The sequence below is a fragment of the Haliotis cracherodii genome, unplaced genomic scaffold (assembly GCF_022045235.1).
Source record: "Haliotis cracherodii isolate W230 unplaced genomic scaffold, xgHalCrac1.p SCAF_7, whole genome shotgun sequence".
NCBI classification, from domain to species: Eukaryota; Metazoa; Mollusca; class Gastropoda; order Lepetellida; family Haliotidae; genus Haliotis; species Haliotis cracherodii.
In genome coordinates this window covers 51709657-51730421 of record NW_027266330.1, presented here as the reverse complement: position 1 = coordinate 51730421, position 20765 = coordinate 51709657, and the positions used below count along the sequence as shown (strand labels likewise).

The 20765-nt window shown below is 39.3% G+C and overlaps 1 pseudogene; it reads left to right on the top strand.

The window, feature by feature from the left end:
* The first annotated feature begins 12484 nt into the window (after window positions 1-12484).
* On the top strand, window positions 12485-19061 carry LOC139448979 (uncharacterized; annotated as a pseudogene).
* The last annotated feature ends 1704 nt before the right edge of the window (window positions 19062-20765 follow it).

Genomic DNA, 20765 nt, shown 5'->3' with positions numbered 1-20765 from the left:
CCACCCAACACACCTCACTTTCAAACCAATGCCCACACAGACACACACTCACCCAGCAGGCCAACAAACACATAAACATAGAAACGGCTAAAATCCAAACACGAAAATTTGCTACACCTGCATCTAAACCACTCCTCCCTACACCACACCCAAACACCATCCCACAAACAAACACCACACCCATAACCGACAGCTCTGTCTGGGACCCCTACCGAGAAACCGCACCCACCTCACACACACAAGCAGCCACTCAACCAACCACGAACCCTCCCAAAACATCAACCCCCGCATGCAAAACAAACCTCAAAATGACCACCACAACACGACCCTCATCCAAGCACCCTACAGCCCATATGGCAACAACGCTCTCCCACAAGCAAGCACAACAACAAAACACAAACACTAAGAAAACATCAGCTACACCCATCCCGCCAACACCTTCACAACCCTCCACATCACATGCCTCCCCCATGGAAACTCAACCAGCTAAACCTAATCCAACCCATGACGAAGATTTCTCCACTACTGAGGAAACAATAGACTCTACTCCAACTAAAACAAACCAAACTTCCCAACCAGCCAACACCCCAAACCTAAATAACCTCACCTTACTCCTAGCATATATGCATAGTCAAAACTCACCAAAAGCTAGTATGGAATCCTTCCACAAAGTAGCTTTCAATCTAAAATTAACCGATCTTCCCTTCTTCCTCTTTAACCTCCATCTAAAAGAACTCACCGAATAAAATAAAAACTAAAAACTAAATCACCAATCACCCGAAACCAATAATGGAAGGACTAAATATTTTTCAGTGGAACGCCAACGGACTCACCTCCCACGGCCATGAACTAAAAACTAAATTTAAACTAAATAAAGGCCCTCACATTGCTTGTATACAGGAAACCAAATTCTCAAAAAAATCGAAATTCACACTACCTAACTACAACTCAGTTAGAACTGACAGAGCTAAACCGAAAACAAGAAGAGCCGCAGGAGGACTAATCATATTTATCAGGGAAGATATAAATTACGAAGAAATAAAAATAGACACGCCAAACCTAGAAGCCAACGGCATTAAAATCACATTAAATAACCGAAACATAAACATCATAAATATTTACCACTGGGCGGAACAAAAAGTCCAACCTGAGGATCTAAACAAACTACTCAAAATAAGCGATAAATCTACTATATTCCTAGGAGACTTTAACGCTCACCATCCTACATGGAGCATAGATGATAAAATAGATAATCATGGCAAATTAATCTCCGAATGGATAGAAACAAACGACCTAGTACTCCTTAATAGCAACCAACCCACGAGGTACGATAAGATAAACAAAAAAATGTCGGCTATCGACCTAACCATATGCACCGCAGATCTAGCCCAAAGCACTCAATGGGAAGTACACGACGTCCCGCTAGGTAGCGACCACTTCCCCATAAACATAACCATAGGAAATACAAACGTACCAATCCAAACAGAAAACCAAGAACCAAAATTCCATTACAACAAAGCTAACTGGGACCAATTCCAAGATATCTGCAACGAAGCTAACTTAAACGAAATAGAAAATAATGATCCAGAAACCTATTGTAAAAACCTAACAGACTATATAATAAACGCAGCCAAAACCTCCATCCCCTTCAAAACATCTAAGACAGGCAAACCGACGGTACCATGGTGGAATGAGGAAATAGAACAGACTAGACGAAAACGTAAATCAGCCTTCAATAAAGCAAAACGCGACTACAAATATTTAAACATAGCCCACGAACTAAACCACCAGGTTCAAAAACTAGTCCAAATAGCCAAAAGTAGAGACTGGAAAAAATTCTGCGAAGGTATAAATAACCGTACAGATGCCATAACGGTCTGGCGCAAAATCCACGCCATTAGAGGCTTAAAACGACATAAAAAAAACCCTAACATTAACAACTCAACCAACCCCGCCCAAAAAGCAAATAATCTCGCCAACCACTTTTCGGCCGTTAGCAGTAACAGCAACTTCAGCCAAAAATTCCAAGATAAACTTAAAACAGAAAACAAACCCACAAAAGAACCAAACAATAACAATCTAGAAATAAATCAACCCTACACAATGGAGGAGCTCCTCTACGTAATCCAAACAGGAAAAAGGGCACAGCCCCAGGATTAGACCTAACCTCTTACCAAATAATTAAAAAACTCCCCCTAAAACTGCTCCAGGCACTACTCAAACTATACAATCTCATCTACCTAAACGGACAGGTTCCTACTCCCTGGAAACAGGCCCTAGTCATACCAATCCCTAAACCTAATAAACCAGCTAATCAAGCTAACTCATATAGACCAATATCCCTAACTTCAAACTTATGTAAAGTAATGGAATCAATGGCTAAAAATAGATTACAACATTACTTAACCCAAAATAACACCATAAACCCAGATCAAAGCGGTTTCACTCCTGGCCGCTCAACCCTAGATAACCTCGCCCGACTAGAACAAGATATTAAGACAGGACAACTAAATAAACAATATACCACAGGCATCTTCTTAGACTTCTCTAAAGCTTTCGACATGGTATGGCACGATGGGCTAATACAAAAACTTAAAAAAATAGGACTCAAAGGTCAGATAATAAACTACATCCAGGACTTCCTAAACAATCGTAAAATAACCGTGTGTATAGACCAAACTCTATCGGACCAATGTCCCCTAGAAAATGGCACTCCACAGGGCAGTATCCTCAGCCCCACCCTCTTCAATATAATGATAAACGATCTATTCGAGGGTCTATCCCCTAAAGTAAACACATCAAAATTCGCGGATGATGGAGCCATCTGGATCCGCACTAAAAGCATGAAAATGGCCAAAAATCTACTCCAAAAATCTCTTAATAAAATACAACAATGGGCTGACAAATGGGGCTTCTCCCTTAACTCAGAAAAAACAACAGGAATAGTATTCAAACATAAAAACATGAAACCCGCCTCCCCAATCCTCCAGCTAAACAATCAAACAATCAAATTTCAAAAACAAACCAAATTCTTAGGACTTATTTTCGATGAACATCTCACCTGGGATGCTCACATCCAAAACCTAACAACTAAATGCAGTAAAGACCTAAACACCCTAAGATGCCTAACTGGCTCTAACTGGGGAGCCTCCAAAGATACTCTCCTCTCTCTCTACATATCCCTAATTAGATCAAAACTAGACTACGGCTGCGCCATATACAACACCCTAAACAACTCTCTATCTAAAAAACTTGACTCAATACAATATCAGGCTCTCAAACTCATTACACGCACCCAACATGGCACCTCCTACACCTCACTTCAGGCCTTAACAGGAGAAATGCCACTAAGTCTACGCAGGGAACAGCTAAGCTTAAATTTCTGGGCCGCGTCCCAATCAAACCCTCTCATCCAAAACTTAATAAACCAAAACATCAGCCCTAAAAACCAAGCTCTAGCTCGTAAACACCCCTTACTTACCCCAATATCCCAAAGAATAACAAACTACCTAAATGAACACCAAATTAAAAATCTTAAACAAAACTGCAAACAATCAAATATCTTCACCCCTAAACTTAAAATACCCAAAATAGACACAACACTAGCTAGCCAAATAAATAAACAAACCGACCCAAACATAGCTAAAACTACCACACTAGCATACATACACAAAAATTGGCCAAATTGGTGTCACATTTACACGGACGGATCCTCAGATCCGACCTCCAAACACACGGGTTTCGGAGTCCATACCACACAACCAACTAAAACCACACAATCCTTCCGACTCCCAAATAACCAATCAATATTCACGGCCGAACTAATGGGCATGGCCTCAGCCCTCCACAATCAAGAATCCAAAAACAACCAAAAAATCCTAATACTTACTGACTCCCTAAGTGGACTACAAGCCCTCCAAAACAAAAATACCAAAAACCGACCTAAATTAATAAATCAAATACTTAAAAGCTCCAACGACCTAACAAAAGCAGGCAAACAAATAACCTTCTTGTGGATACCCGCCCACGTAGGAATATACGGTAATGAAAACGCCGATAAAGCAGCTAAACTATCCCTCAAAATCCCAGAAATAAGCTTAAACTTACCCAGCTCAAAATCAGAAATTAAAAGTGTAAACAAACAAAAAATCACAAAAAAATGGCATATATCTATAACCTATATCTAAACTCAAATAGCCAAATCAAAAGAGTGCTCAGCAAACCACTAACCAAACCAAAAATTCTCCATCCATCCAAAAAAATCGACAGAGTAATCACTAAACTCCAAACAGGACACACCAACCTAAATAACCACCTAAAAAAATTTAAAAAACACACTACAGGTAACTGCCCACACTGCAAACAACCAGAAACCCCAGAACACGCACTCATCCACTGCACACACTACCTAACACATCGAACCGCATTACAAACCACCCTCAATATAAACAAGGCTCTCACTCTAGAAGCAATACTAAACCCACAAAATAAACTAGAAAACTTCAAGGCCTTAGGCGTATTCTTAATAAAAACGGAACTAATAAAACGCATCTAAAACCATAATAACCTACCAAATCAAAATCACAAAAACAAACAATCATCCACCATACCCAGCTCCCTTAGTTCTCCTCCCCAACCCCATCGGCATCTATTCCAAATCTCAAAATTCCCAAATTCTATATAAGCAACCCCTAAAGCCCCCTCTTGGGTTGCACAGACCACCCTCGACCCTTTCGGAAACACATTAAATGGCCTGGCCGGGCCCGTGTGCGAAATACGCGTCAGTCGGAAAGCGCACGTTAAATCTCCAAAGTAAGTAAGTAAGTAAGTACCCTCGTCCCCCGTGTGCGAAATACGCTGTAGTCGGAAAGCGCACGTTAAATCTTCTACATCAGTCAGTCCCTCATTCAGTCTTGCTTGACAACGGTATAAGGATCTATACCGAAACGTCGCTTTTCAAAGTATTAAAGAAGTTGTTATCCGTAAAATTGTGTCTATCTAGTAGTAAATGCATAATATAATAACAATAATATTTTGTGTACATCCATGTTTTACATGTGTGTGCAGTGTTCATTCGTTAATGAACTGAATTAGGAGATTATTATTGTGATTTGATACGCGTCGAATCCCAAATCGAAACAATATGTAAACCCAGAAATCTGTATGTAAAAGAATTCAGTGTGAAAACCAACAGAGAAACAACAAATGGTTTACAACCCACAAATGTATTACAAAATTCACAAGGTTTACAAATCAATACAAATTACTACAAAGCAATTACAATGGAAGTACACAGTGGAGTGGTAGTACAATATTCAATGGCAATAGAATGACAGTGGTCAGTATCAATTTTTTTAAAAAAGTGGTGGCAAAATATAATAATAATAATAATAATAATAATAATAATAATAATAATAATGTTACCCAATTTACAATTTATGTTTCCATTTGTTTAAAAAAACAGGAACGCTTTTCAATATTTCTATAAAGCGTTTATGGACCGGATAAACAAATTACCAATAATCAACACTTTCAAAAATGGGAATCTCAAGATGCAAATTCTGCAAAAAAATAAATCTTATACCGTTCATGTGTACAGGCTCTTGTACAGATCAATGGTTCCAATATCAAATACAGTATGACATCACATGCTACCTCGGTGTAGAAAATCGCTTCTTTATTAAATGCCATACGTGGACACCGATGTGTGTAGCTATTGCTCTAAAGATAAGGACATTATTTCTCTTCTTTTGGGGGAATGTAAAAAATTACCCCACGTCTGCTATTGTTTTGCCGTTACATAAATAAATTGCCTTTACTATTACGCATGCGCACATACGTACTGTCATCAATACGGTAGAGACATCTATTAGTAACTCTGTAAAGCATATTATAATCAGATCTTTGGAAACGGATTTGAGATCTAGAATGTAGGACATGGAGTGAAAGATTGGCGTGAATAGGACATTGAAGTCGAACCTCGAACATTGGTTTCTCAATAATTAATGTCCGTGGACAAACGACCACAGATTATCACTCTCAAGTGACAGTTCGAACGAGATGGTCTGTTTGGGACAGTGATTTCTATTGTTCATAGTCCCATGGACACTTAATGCAGAATACCGGCAACTACAATACCCGACGAAGAGTCAGCCAAGCCGATCTCGTTACGGCGTAGCCATCTTTGCTCAGACAAAGATCCTACAGCCATCGTCACCGGCGATCAACGTTGACGGTAATATGTGATGTTAGTTTATGTTACCCGAGCCGAGTCAAACATAAACTAGCATAAAGATGGTACATGAAGCCATGTCACTCGAGGGACCGGAGGACAATGAATTTAATGTGCCTCACACCTCATTGTATTGCCGTTATGTCTAATGCGAACATGCTTTGGTTCGAATCAGTACGAATACCAGGAAAACGACCACAGATTATCACTCTCCAGGGACAGTTCGAACGAGATGGTCTGTGTCGGACAGTGATTTTTATTGTTCATTGTCCCATCAACCTTGAAGGCAGACACTGGCAACTACGACACACAACGTAGAGCCAGTCAAGCTTATCTCGTTTCGTTGTAGTCATCTTTACAGAGACAACGATACCTGCAGTCAACGTCACTAGGGACCACTCTTTGTTAAATTTGTAATGAAAGTTATTTGTGATGTTAGTTTCTGTTGCCCGTGACCGTGGGAAACATACAGTAGCATACAGACGCCACATGAACCTCATGTCATCCGAGGCACCGGTGGACAACGAACCCATGGTACCACAAACACCTAATTATAATACAGGTTTGTCTAATCCCAGGAGGATTTGGTCCGAATCGTTAAGGTGAGGTGAGGTGAAATGGGGTTGAACGTCGAGTCCAAGATTATTACACTTATATAGCGGCGTCAATGAGTGTGTGTGTGTGTGTGTGTGTCTGTGTGTGTCTGTGTGTACTAGTCCGGACTGATGGCGGTTTATAGTGCTAGCTCACTGAGATACCATGCCGCAGTTTAACATGAATACCCCACTCAGACAAAGTATACTGACTCCGAGCTGACCAGTCCTTGTTTTAGCCCCTTCTTGCCGAGCGCCAGAAAGGTTAACAACAAGTACCATCTGTTAACGTCTTTTGGTATGACGCGGCCGGGAATCGAACCACGAACCTACCGTTCTCCGGCGGACGCTCTACCACTAGACCACGGAAGCGGTCTCGAATTGTTACGAATACCACAGTAAAGCATGTATCCACTCCGTGTATTTTTTTCTGGAAGACTGGAAGAAAGTTAGTATTCATTTCTTGACGCGATTCTTTTCTTTCCTCGTTACGTCTGAGAAACTCGTATCAACTGGTAAGCCAGGATAAGTTGTGAGTTGTGATCTGACAATTAACCCGGTACGACTATGTATGGGTTCCGTCCACTGGTGCGTACCGTTGTGAAGAAAGAGGTAGCGGGTGGTCCGCGCCAAGTAGTACCATGGATACGTGCGTAGTCAATCTCACTGTCTGGTGTCCCTCGCCCCGATATAGCTGGGATATTGCTAAAAGTGGGAAAAAACATACTCACTCACTCATTCACCTGAATAAAACTCGTTTCAAAGTGCTGTCCTCGTGAGATACCAAGCCACATTTTCACATGGATATCCCACTCATATATATAGCTGACCGGTTCTTGTTTTATATCCTTTCGTCGAGCGACAGGCTGGGTGACGCGTACCATCTGTTAAGGTTGGTTGGTTGGTTGGTTTGTTGTTTTACGCCGCACTCAGCAATATTCCAGCTCTAAGACGGCGGTCTGTAAATAATCGAGTCTGGACCAGACAATACAGTGATTGACATCATGAGCATCGGTCAACGAAATTGGGGCCGATGACATGCATCAACCGAGTCAGCGAGCCTGACCACCCGATCCCGTTAGTCGCCTCTTACGACAAGCACAGTCGCCTTTTACGGTAAGCATGGGTTGCTGAAGACCTATTCTCCCCCGGATCTTCACGGGTCACCATCTGTTAAGGGCTTGTGGTACAACACGACACGGGCATCGAACCACCGACCGTCCTGTCCATGGAAAACTACACCGTGGAGGCGCTTATAAATACATAAATGTGTGGAGGTGAGGTGAAATGGGGTTTAACGTCGCGTCCAAGATCATTGCACTTATATAGCGACGTGCATGTATGTGTGTGTGTTTGTGTGGCTGCTTGTACTAGTCCGGATTGATGCCGATTTATAGTGCTAGCTCACTGAGATACCATGCTGCAGTTTAACATTAATACCCCACTCAGACACTGACTCCGAGCCGACCAGTCCTTGTTTTAGACCCTTAATGCCGAGCGCCAGACAGGGTAACAACAAGTACCATCTTTTAACGTCTTTTTGTATGACGCGGCCGGGGATGGAACCCCGGACCTTCCGCTCTCCGGGCGGACGCTCTACCACTAGACCACGGAGGCGGTCTATAAATAGATGTCTGCAGATATCACTGTCCTCTACACAACAACACCAAGAAGTGTTCCGGAATGGGAATGAAATGAAGTTGGTTAGCGATTACACTTGACGCTGCATTTAGCAATATCACGGAGGAAAACCCAAAATTGGGCTTAAAATGTTGTATTTTCACCCAAGCTTGATACGGTGTAAAAAACTACATAAAAATGCTAATTACAATAAACCAGAAGTTATTATTCATAAAGTTGTATTTTTATTCAGTTTACAACTTCTTGAATGCATCATTAATTTGTTTTGCATGCCGAGTACCAAAGTTTGTTATATTGGTGATTTCAAAGGCTTCTTTATAATTGAATATTGTTAGATAACATCTCACATGGACTTTTGATAAAATACATCACACTATCAATTCCATGTGGAAAAGTAATCAGAACGGGTCTTTCCTTTCTTCATGTGCATGTACACTAAATCACGATTGAGGTTATGTCAAAGTATTGCATTCTTAACAATGGGAAAGTGTCTGATAACATCTCACAAGGTATTGGGTGGAATGCGTCACCGTGTCAATTGCATGTAAAAAGTAATTAGAACGGGTGTTTTTATCAATCTAAGTAAATGTCTTTCAAGTCCATGTGTGCTTGTAAAATAAATCAGGACTGAGGTCACGATGAACATTAACAATAACCAATCAGGTCTTTGAAAGGCATTTAGAAGTGATTAACATAAGGAAGAGAATATATGGATGTCAACTTCTTTATTATGAGGAACACAACGTTTCGGAGTATATGCTTACTCCTTTATCAGGTGAAGATATCAAACGTGGTGTTCCTCATGATAAAGAAGTTGACATCTATACATTCTCTTCCTTAAAATAAAATATCATCGTGAGAAGGATGTCTGTCTGGAAATGTCAGATCGGAAGAAACATGAATTGTGAGAGCATCTAAAAGCATTGTTAAAAACAAGGTAAAATTTAGTAATAAATAAAACCGGAAAATAGCTGTTGACTCCAACTACACAACAATAAGCATTCAATTTTGAATCAGATTCGAGCCTCATGGAGAAATACAGATGTCATAATTGATGGAATCAAATAAGTGAGGTTTAAGCTTCATTGGTCCAGTTGTGTAGGGGAACCTACAATGGTTGATGCATGTCATCGTATCCCAATTGCGTGGATCGATCCTCATGACGTCAATCACTGGATTGTCTAGTCCAGACTCAATTATTTACAGATACCCGTCATATAGCTGGAATATTGCTGAGTGCGGCGTTAAACAACAAACAAACAAACAAACAAACTACAGGAATACGGCTCAACTTAGTTTTGGCCTGAATTTACTACTGTGCTCATTTCTTTTGGGAAAAAAACATTGTTTATCGAATTCGGAATGTATAAGGGTAATCGCATAGTAGTCAAAAACATGGTTTAAGATGTAAAGCAGGAAACAATATTGTTCATCATGTGTTTACGGAAATTATTTAATTGATATTTAATCTGAAGAACAAAGTGTTTGTCGCCTTCATACAATGTAACAAAAGTTTTCTTGTTGTATTTTGAAAGAAACGGTTGAGAAAGGTTGGTTTGTTGGTTTGTTGTTTAACGCCGCACTCAGCAATATTCCAGCTATATGACGACGGTCTGTAAATAATCGAGTCTGGACCAGATAATCCAGAGATTAACTTCATGACCGTCGATCCACGCATTGGGATCGATGGCATGCATCAACCAAGTCAGCGAGCCTGACCACCCGATCCCGTTTGTCGCCTTTTACGACAAGCATAGTCACCTTTTACGGCAAGCATGGGTTGCTGAAGACCTATTCTACCCTGGAATCTTCACGGGTAGGTTGATAAAGGGACAAAATGTGAGGTCTCCAGACAGCACAATGCCATCTTGATCTACCACCAATTAAAGCATCATGTGATATTTATGAAGAAAAACATGTTTAAATCTGTATCACAATGCATATAATCAATAACCAGTTTCACAACTGTTGTAGTCTTCGTTGAGACGTTTACCTGGGATAGTGTGGATGACTTTTAACTTTCTCACTCATGATATATTTGTGTCTGAGTTTGTTTTGTACAGCACATTAAAAGCACACTCATCGACTTCTTTCCACAGTAACCCGTAGGGATTCCAGGAAAGTCTGTACGTCTATGCATGTCGGTGCCCAAACATCTATTCTCACCAAAATGGATCTGATGGCTAAGGCTGACGGTTGATGACAAGGGATCGTATTGCTCTGATCGATTCTCATAATGTTTTTATTGGGTTGTCTTATCCTGAGTTAGTTATTTACAGATCACCTTTATTTAGCTGGAATATTGCTAAGAGTGACGTAAAACAAGCAACCAACAAGTCTTAAGATGTGGATCCCATGGGCATGTGTTCCAGAAATTACAAAGGAAAAAGTAAACAGTTCACTCGAGTGTTTGACTATTCTTTTCAAATGGAGATGGAGATTAACCCAGAGGATGCATACATTTCAGATGGTAGAAACCCTCTTGTGGATTTAAATTAAAGACAATGATTCCAGTTCACTGCATACAAGGAAAGAACGTTTATTTCGCAAGTGGTTTAACACACCCTGTGTGTGGCACTAGCGAACAGACGCAATAAGTGCTGTCAAGCAAGACACGTCTAGCGTATCTACAATAGGGTAATGTATCACAATCGTTGATGGCTTCGACACTCGAAACAGTCTTGCTGGTACAAAAGGTGAATGCAGTGTATATTTGAATTGGCAAAAAGGGCAGGTAGTTTGAATAGCCCAATCAGCGTTAAATAAATCAGGCTACATAATTGTGTGTCTACAATACCTAACCAATGATATGAGCTATAATTGGATTGAACCTTCTGTTTGTTTGTTTGTTATTTAACGCCGCACTCGGCAATATTCCAGCTATATGAAGGCGGTTTGTAAATAATCGAGTCTGGACCAAAACATCCAGTGCTTGACATCATTAGCATCGATCTATGCAACTGGGCTCGATGACATGCATCAACCAAGCCAGCGAGCCTGACCACCCGATCCCGTTAGTCGCCTCTTACGACAAGCATAGTCGCCTTTTAACCTTCTGTGTTCTTCTGTGCGTAATTTAATGTCTTCAGGCCCACATAAAATGCAACACAGGTGTACGAATACAAAGACGTTGACTTGTTGACAAAAACAACAACCATCCTGGTTACAATGGCAATCAGATCACGCGTCATTGTCTATGACTCCAAGTGTAGGCACACACTACTGTTGGAGACAGTTCCGTTTGAGCGATGCTGTCATATACCGGGAACAACCTCACATACCTCGAGCTCCCCCTCAAGAACGGTCTGGCACGACTGTTATTCTCGATGAACGACCTGATCTCTTCACTTGGAACTCACCATAACACTGGGATACTACAAATCCAGACTTGATATATTGTTTTCTTAACTTGAACCTCCTAATATTTTCACACCAACACGATCACAAAAATAAAACTCATTAAGATGTCTGCTCTTGACGATGAAATTTAACTGATGTATGACATTCGACACACTTATCCCATAACTGTACACAACCATCCATCTCCTCCCCAACAAAGGAAACATTGTCTGACACAAACTTATGAATCAAACTGTTACGACCAAACATACCGAAATACGGAGCGAAAGTTGTGGTGCAATTTAACAACGAGTTATGTGACAATACATATTTCAAACCTGTCACACGATTTCTCACACTCTGTTTTCCCTCAAGAAGTTTTAAATGTTTTGTGAGCTCTTTCGACTGGATTAACTTGCGGTCTAGCGTCTAGCGCATAACTGCATCTAATTCCTCAATTTGGAAGTAAACATACTCAACATGTTTTTAGTGTGAAGGCAGTACCACTATCCAAATGTAAAAAGCTAGGCGGAAAACAAACGATCCAGTTCTGTTCAGCACTAGATGACGTCGCCGTACGAACTGGAAAAGCGAAAAACATCCTACTAAGGTCATTTGTACGCGTAAAGACATACACATAGCCACAAGACGAACGTAGAAGTGGGCCAGCAAAATCGCAATGAAGGACCTCCCAAGGACGCGAAACGGTAACACCTGATTGGTTGTTTGGTTTGATGGTTAACACCGCACTCAGCAATATTCCAGGTATATGACAGCGGTCTGTAAATAATCGAGTCTAGACCAGACAATCCAGTTGTTGATATCATGAGCATCGAGCCACTCAATTGGGATCGATGACATGCATGAACCAAGTCAGCGAGCCAGACCACCCGATCCCGTTAGTCGCTTTTTACGACAAGCATAGCCACCTTTTTACGGCAAGCATGGGTTGCTGAAGACCTATTCTACCCCGGAATAGTAACACCTGAAGGAGATGTAGGTATAGCATGTGGACCCTCTATACACACAGTACATTTCTCCACTATTTCAGCTACCTCACGTTGGGTAATTGAAGAATCAACTTTCTGTGCTAATTGCCATGTTCTTTTTATACCAAGGTGACCAAGTTCACAAGCTTTCAGAATAATATCACGTCGTTTATCTTGACCTATAGTCACAGCAAATACAGGCATTTCACTGGCGTTATCAACAGGCATACGACTGATTCCCTGGGATATGATCAATATCAAAGAAGTATTCAGAAAGTTCTAAACTCCATCTAACGAATTTCTCAGACTTTTATGTCAAAATGTATGTTATTGGTTTATGATCAGTTCTCAAACGAAAACTCTTCCCGAACACAAAGGGTCGAAATTTTCTAACATCCAAAATTATCGCCAGTGCTTCTCGGTGGATAGTGGAATAATTGCGTTCAGTTCTGGAAAGTTTCTTTGAAGCATAACTGATGGGATTGCAATCATACAAAAGCTCTCCTGCCAAGCCTGTCTCACTGGCATCAGTTTTTAGTACGAATTACGACGCCTCTGCACTGAAATCAGGATGTTTCAAAATAGAGTTAGACGCCAAGATCAGCTTGAGCCAATCAACTGGTTCATGATGTGGCGACTGCCAACAGTAGACCTGCTGTTCAACAATATGGCTGAGAGGCATTATAATCTCTGAAAAATTTGGAATAAACCTCTGAAATTCCTTTACAAGACCTACCTACGAACGAACTTCGGAACCGGAAACTGCATGTTTGTTTCTAAACCTTTCTTACCTGGACTAAAACCTGAAGCAGAAATCTCATAACCTAGATGTTGGACACTTTCCATGAAGAAGAAACGTTGGTCTGGCATCTTACACCGGTGGATGCAAATTTGTCAAATATCTGTCTCAGATTATTCAAATGTTCATCAGCTTTAGGGCCAGTGACTAATACATCGTCCAAATACGACAAAAGATGACCAGGACTTAAGCCACCTAGCACTACATGCATCTATGTGTACACAACCATCAGTAGCTAGATTTCTAAAGTCCGCTGACTTTTCCTTTGTCTTACCCAATACATTTTTATCTTAGTTCCAATTATAGACGTTGGATACCACTGTTCATGCGCATACCGAACGCGCTTGTAACGGCGAGTATTTGTAATGCGGTTACGTCCCTTTGACTCGCGGCTAATTGCATAAGAACTCATAGAAATGTAAATTTGGGCAAGAGTTACCTCCCCTGATTCATTATTTTAGGGGCATGCTGTGTTGATTGAAAATAATTTGAATATCCTCTGGTAACATTATGTTTTTTTTTATAATCTTATTTTAAAATGAATAAGAAAAATATCTTGATTTTGTAAAATGCAGTTTTGACTGATGAATCAATTTTTTCGGAAAATGTGCTTTTTTAAAGTCAAATGATGTGTGAAATAAAAAATGTTTTGAATTGAATTTTCATTTTCCTGTTTTGTGTCATATCAATACTGTAATATGTCTATTTCAAAACACTAATTTAATAATCAAAATGACCATTTTATGGCAATATGATAATATCATCCGGTGCCTCTAGATGGCGCCACTTATTCAAAAAATGCCGGGGTGACTTGTTTTTTTTTATTGCGTAATTTGATTCAGGACTTATTTTGCTACAAAATGATACCAAATATACACATTTCTTGATTTCGTTTGTTTTTTGTATGCAACCTCTTTAAGGTCAAAGCTTTCACTTCATAGCTATTTTTTAATAGTTGACTGTTTTGGATCAAACAAGGGATCAGAATTCTGGAATGCATGATATCACCAGAATGTTCTTGACTTCAGCCTTCTTGCTTATATGTTCAACTAACTTCAGCCTTATTGGTCCAGTGAGTGAGTGAGTGGGTTGGGTTTAACGCCGCTTTTAACAGTATTCCAGTTATATGACGGCGTGTCTGCTTAATGTGGGAGGAAAGCCCGAAGTGATGCAGGTCTCAGACGTTTACCACTTCGGTGAAACCCACGAGCACGGGTATGGTGCTGACAAACCTAGAAACATAATCGGGGCGAACCGGGATTCGAACCCACAATCATAGGTTTCTGGCGTGCCCAAGGGACGCAACTCTGCACAGCGAATCGCGGCGCCTTAGACGACTGGGCCACCCGTGCCCTCTATTGGTCCAGTAGTTTCTGAGTCAATATGTCATCCTACAGCAGATATCTCCGTTGTGGAAGATGAAAAACATTTTCTTTTTGTTTCTCCACTGTTGTCCACTGTATAACAGTCCACCATATAAAGGAAATGCCGTATAACACTAGTACGGCTTCGATTGTCTTCATCTATGTCTCATTGAGTAGCTAAATGTATTGAATCGAAAGGAGTGTATTTTTTCTTAGGGGTATTTACAGTGGGCATTGTTGAATTCGGCCTCGAACGAACTCGGTGAGTTGACCTCGTTACAACCTTTCTTTTCGTATAGTATACTGACACTGGGTGTGACCATATATCTTCTACCTGCTATATTTTGCGTTACAAGATTTAATCATTATGTAATGCAATCACTTGGTGCAGGATTTTGCCGAGAGGTTAGCAGTATGCTGTATTTTGTTCATACGCATTTGTAATGTCAATTACGATAATGTATAATTATGTATTAAATGACGGAGTCGGAAGATTTTAACAGACGAAAGGGACGGACATGCAAGCTGTGAATTAGCTCAACTAAAAATGAGTTAAATCTGAAAAATATCAGACTTTTTTCTCTTTTATGTGCACCCTACAACAGCAACGTGTTTCCTTTCATTGTGTTCAGTATGCCAAGCACACATGCTTGAAGCTTCCCACGAGAGAAAGGCAAAACATTGCCTTCCGGTGCACGAAAGCTTTGTGACCATATTGGTATTTTGTTTTTTCGCTTTTAAAAGTTGTTATTACGAGAATAAAGTCGTAATTATGAGAGAGAAAAAAAATACAAAATACCAATAATGGTCTTTCGTAGCTTTGTACACTGAAATTGTGTACAACACTCAGATTACGAGTGATATTTCACGTATATAGTTTGAGGTAACGCTTGATCTGACTTCATACTTCGGAAGTGTTTAGGCAATAATGATCTGTATTTTTATTCTTGGGGCCATTTCTGTGGCTTCTGGGTTTGAGGCGGGAATAAAAGCTTCAAACTTCCCTGTGCCCCAATTCATTTCACCTGGACGAATCAACTCTAACACAGAAGTTAACAAATCCCTTATATTCGTGTATACTCGCCTTTTGCTCTTACTCTCGGGCAGCAATGAATGTACTATAAACGGCATGCCAAGCGATCTCTCCGTATATCTACTGAACAAAGAATGTTAGGATTAATTTTTATAGTGAAGAGTGAGCAAAGAATTTCAGTAGAGTTCGTACAACCAGTTTCACTAACAGGGCTGCGATTTGATTTTGAGTAACATTGAAAAAATGAAACATATTTAAAACCAAATCATAATGATACGGAAAATTATCAGTACATCGACTCTGACAAAATATCTGAAACATCATAACAAAGAATATTCAAAATGTGAAATATATAATAATTCATTCTTTGACTCTTTTGTCTGATTACAGATGTGACATAATCTCTGCAACTCATGACTGACATGAACATGATCTCAGTATTCGGTGACCTGGCAAGAAATCAAGGCGTTGCACTCGGTCCATGGGCAGAATTTGATTCTGTGCCACAGAGCGCGTACAGCAGAGATATTCCTGAGGCCGATCTCACTTCCCTCGCTTCTGCTGCCCCATAACATCTGTGTACCCAAGAAAAGGTTCGGTTCATGGAGCTGGCAGTGGCCTCACTACCTACACAGTGTATTTATTTTAAAAACTTTTGGTATTGCATTCTCTTAAAATTAGAATCCTGAGAAATTTACTTTCCATGCTTCAACAATTCTGCTGTAAAATAAATTGAATATTTTCACTATTTGATACCTTTGACGGTTCGGGGTTTCAAGGTCAGAATACGTCTCCAGTGGCTCATATTTGTCATGAGAACTGACTACAGTTGAGATCTGACTCACTGACTTGTCAGATCGTGTGTCATTGTGGTCTAAAAACATCACTGCAAAAAAAATCCATATATACAAGCTTGTATATCATTTGGAAAGATGATATTTCCAAAGGATATACAAGATTGGAATGATGATATATACAAAAATATACAAGTTTGTATATATGGTGTATCCAAATTTTTTTTCTTTGTATATATTGGTAAAGGGAGATAATTATTATGTATTTGTGTATAATTATTATATATGTGCAAATTGAAGTGTTTTAAGTTGAGCACTGTGTTTCTTTGTATATGTTGGTAAAGGAGGATAATTGCTATGTATTGCTCTATAATTGTTTTGTATGTGCAAAATAATATTAGCAAGTTACAAAAAACTGATATAGTGGCGGGTAACATTACTGGAATGTTTAATTAGTACTCCACACTGTTAGCGGGAGTACATACTGTCCTTGCAATGATATTGACGGGTGGGCGGTTGAAGCGTCTGGTACTTTTCCTGGCGCGGTGCTTGGTATGTGAGTAGACTTTGTGGTCAAATGCACAGAGAGGATTAGCTGTCGGGGGCGATTGCATTGGCGGTAACTTCTGTATTGAAAGTGTTTGAGCTTGGATTCGTTTTACGGGGAGGCCGCGATGTGTTTTGTAACATGCTCTCGAGCACATATGCCAACAGAGTGGATTGCACAGAGGATGAAAACTATTTTATCACTACTTAAAAGTGTTGAATTTGGTTTGTTCTGAGCTGTCGGTTTCATTGTAGATATACATTGTTATAATGTGAAATCTCGGCGGAAACGCGGAATAATCTACAAATATATTATCAAAGATTATTTTTTAAAAATACTACGAAAATATTGTGTTGCCGGACTACAATGGCGGATTGTCCTGTTTTCGTTCAGAGCGTTCAGCATCAAACATGCCTTTATTATTATTCATAACACAGTCGTCGGATCTTACGTTTCCAGACATATACGTTTTCTACCATGGATACTTGCACTATAACGGAGAATGTGGCGTCACACATAAAAACTGTTAATACTCCGATGATGACTATGTTTATGATGAAGTTGTCTTTTATAAGTGAATGAGATGTTGAGCTGGCTTGGTCTAATTGGTATTCACTCCCTGGAACAAAAATATTGTTTACTAGCATTGTATTATGAGCAACAGGATGCGTAAAGAACGTGTGTAATATATTCCGGTATTATATTTTATAATACTTGTTCTTTTAATATTGTTATCAATGAGAGAACGAAGACTACCTTGAAAAAACACAACAGCATGCATATGTTCTAGCAAAAGGAAACTTAGGCAGGCACACACTCACACTCTCATATTTGCAGTTTTCACTCATCAGCATTTGCAATGCCTGGTGTCTTTTCATACTCACACACTTGTATATGCCATGTGATGTATTTTGCTTGAATATATCAAGTTTAATACTAATTTCATAAATTTTATTCAGTTAGTGCTAAATTGAGTTCAATTATTCCAGCTCGGACACAAAGCTGCTTAGATGCTGTCAACAAACAGACAACCCCCACAGGTAAAATAAACAAATACCTGTACATTATAAAATTGAGATTCAGGGGCAGGTTCATGAAAAAATGACATTGAAACAGGGGAGATTGCCAGAATTTATCACAACAATGAGGGAGTGGGGGAATAAGAAAATGACTGTTCTTTTTTTTTTAAATTTTAATTTCTACATTATTTAGGGGCTGCTCATTTATTAGGGGTAAAATATGAGAGTCTTTGACCAATTTGAACGGTCCCACTTCCCCAATAATAAGTTAAGTCCCTTCTATAGAAAATTAGAATGTCAAGAACTAATTTATTGGACAAGGTGTTTAGTGTCTCCTTTTAGAACAGCAGGAAGTCAACATAAATCTGTGTGCATAGTAAGAAGATTGTTTAATCGATAAAGCCATATGTACCATAGCGTTTTAAACCATCTAATTTCAGTATAATTTATAGTAGCTTTGGCCTTGAAGATATATTGCGTTGGTTTGTTTACTAATTATTATCTTTTATGTTACAGATTATCAAGCGGGTGAAGCACAATTGCAACCGAGGGCTGAAAAGGCTTGAGAACGATGTGCCCAAAAATGGAGAAACTTGGAGAGATCGTTTAAAGACTATATTTTCCATCAAAATAAGACAGGAGCAGGAAAGAAGAAGAAGCCAGATTGTTTCGATGAATTGTATTCTATCATTGGACAGAAACACGCTGTAAGTCCTGTGGCACTTAGTGACACATCTGTACCTGGTGACGCATCTGAAGAGATGAACTTTGACATCACATCAAACAGCTAATCACCTTTGAGAAAAGCTGTCACAAATGATAATCAGGTCAAGGATGCTGACTGCAAAGAAGCACCATCAACAGGAAAAGCTAAAGCAAAGAAGAGGAAGCTGACAGTTGTTACCGAACTGCTTCATCAGTATAGAAAGGAGGATCTCCAACTAGAAATGGAAAGGGAACAGAAAGAACAGGTTCAATTTGATGAGCTGAAAACACTTTTGGAAGGTCAGCATCAGGATCGCATGAAAGCCATGTATGCACTTATTGATGCCTTGAAAAATAAAAAATAAAACATGATACGTTAACATTCTTGGATGTAAAATGTGCTCTCATCCTCCAATTATTTGCACTGCTAAATAACCTGGATGTTAGTTACCATGGTTACCTGATCATCCTGATTGCATCACATGTCGTTTTCTTCAGGATACCCCAATATGTGAATTACTTATAACAACAAAGAAAATATTCACATGTTTATTACAGAAAACATGGAAAGTTTTAAAAATTTAACAGAACACTTTGTTCACAATGCTTTCACTTTTTACATACATGTAGCTGAACTATTCGTGACTGTTGTGAATGACATGTAAGGCTGGCATTAAATATGTCAGACATTTTGCTGCTAATAATATGCCTGTTCATTATCTTTCAGAAATGTTTTGATTGTAACCTTAACCAATGAACCCAATATTTCGATAGGGATATCCGATACAAACATATTCAAAATGCCAGTCATATAATTTTTGGTCTTTAATGAACATGGTTTACATTGTGCATGTAATTATGGTAATCAACTGGTCAGTTTATTCTGACGGGAAGTATACGGGAGAGGTTAATTTTAGAGCATGTAAGTCGACATGTTGGTTTCTTTGAAATTTCAAGCCACACAGTTACCGAAACGAAACATACAAATTATGTGAAATGTGGGTGAAATGTTGATGTTTATCTTTTCCAGCAATAAGAGATACTTCAAAATCGTCTTGCTATTCTTTTCGTAATGCTGATAACCCATGAAATTTGTTCATTTTGTTTTTAAAAGAGCTAAAAATGATCCCATTTCGCTAAAGTTAACCGGTCTATATTTTGTAAGATAAACTATTGCGCATTCAGCGATTATCTCCTTTAGCTATAGGCGTAGTATAGAAGTGATTAATTCACGCATAATTGTTCAACACGATTAAATAACAGGCTTCTATAAAGTATGACTTTGTTCAATAAACAACACATGTAAAACAACGGGTTTGATATGAAATTTTGTTTATTAGTTGTCTTCATAATCACATGTATGGCGCTTGCTGTGCATAGTTGAGCACAGCATTGTTTTAAATACTTCACTGTATGTAATGTATGGTACATACCGTTTCATGCGGCGGTTTACGTTTCTGCATGGTTTACTGCTTTGACAAAAAAAAAAATAACTTCCAGCAGAGATCATGCACCCGTATATGTTCTTTGCTTCTGGATACATAGGAAATCAACAGGTTGGTCTGTAGTTTGCAATTATTTTCCATAAAGATAATGCGGTTCCATGATATCTTCACGATGTTGGGGTTGAACATAGTAACAAATTTCCAATCTAAGCCGGAAGCAATCGCAACACAAACCCAGTTAACCAAACGGAACCATACACAAGAG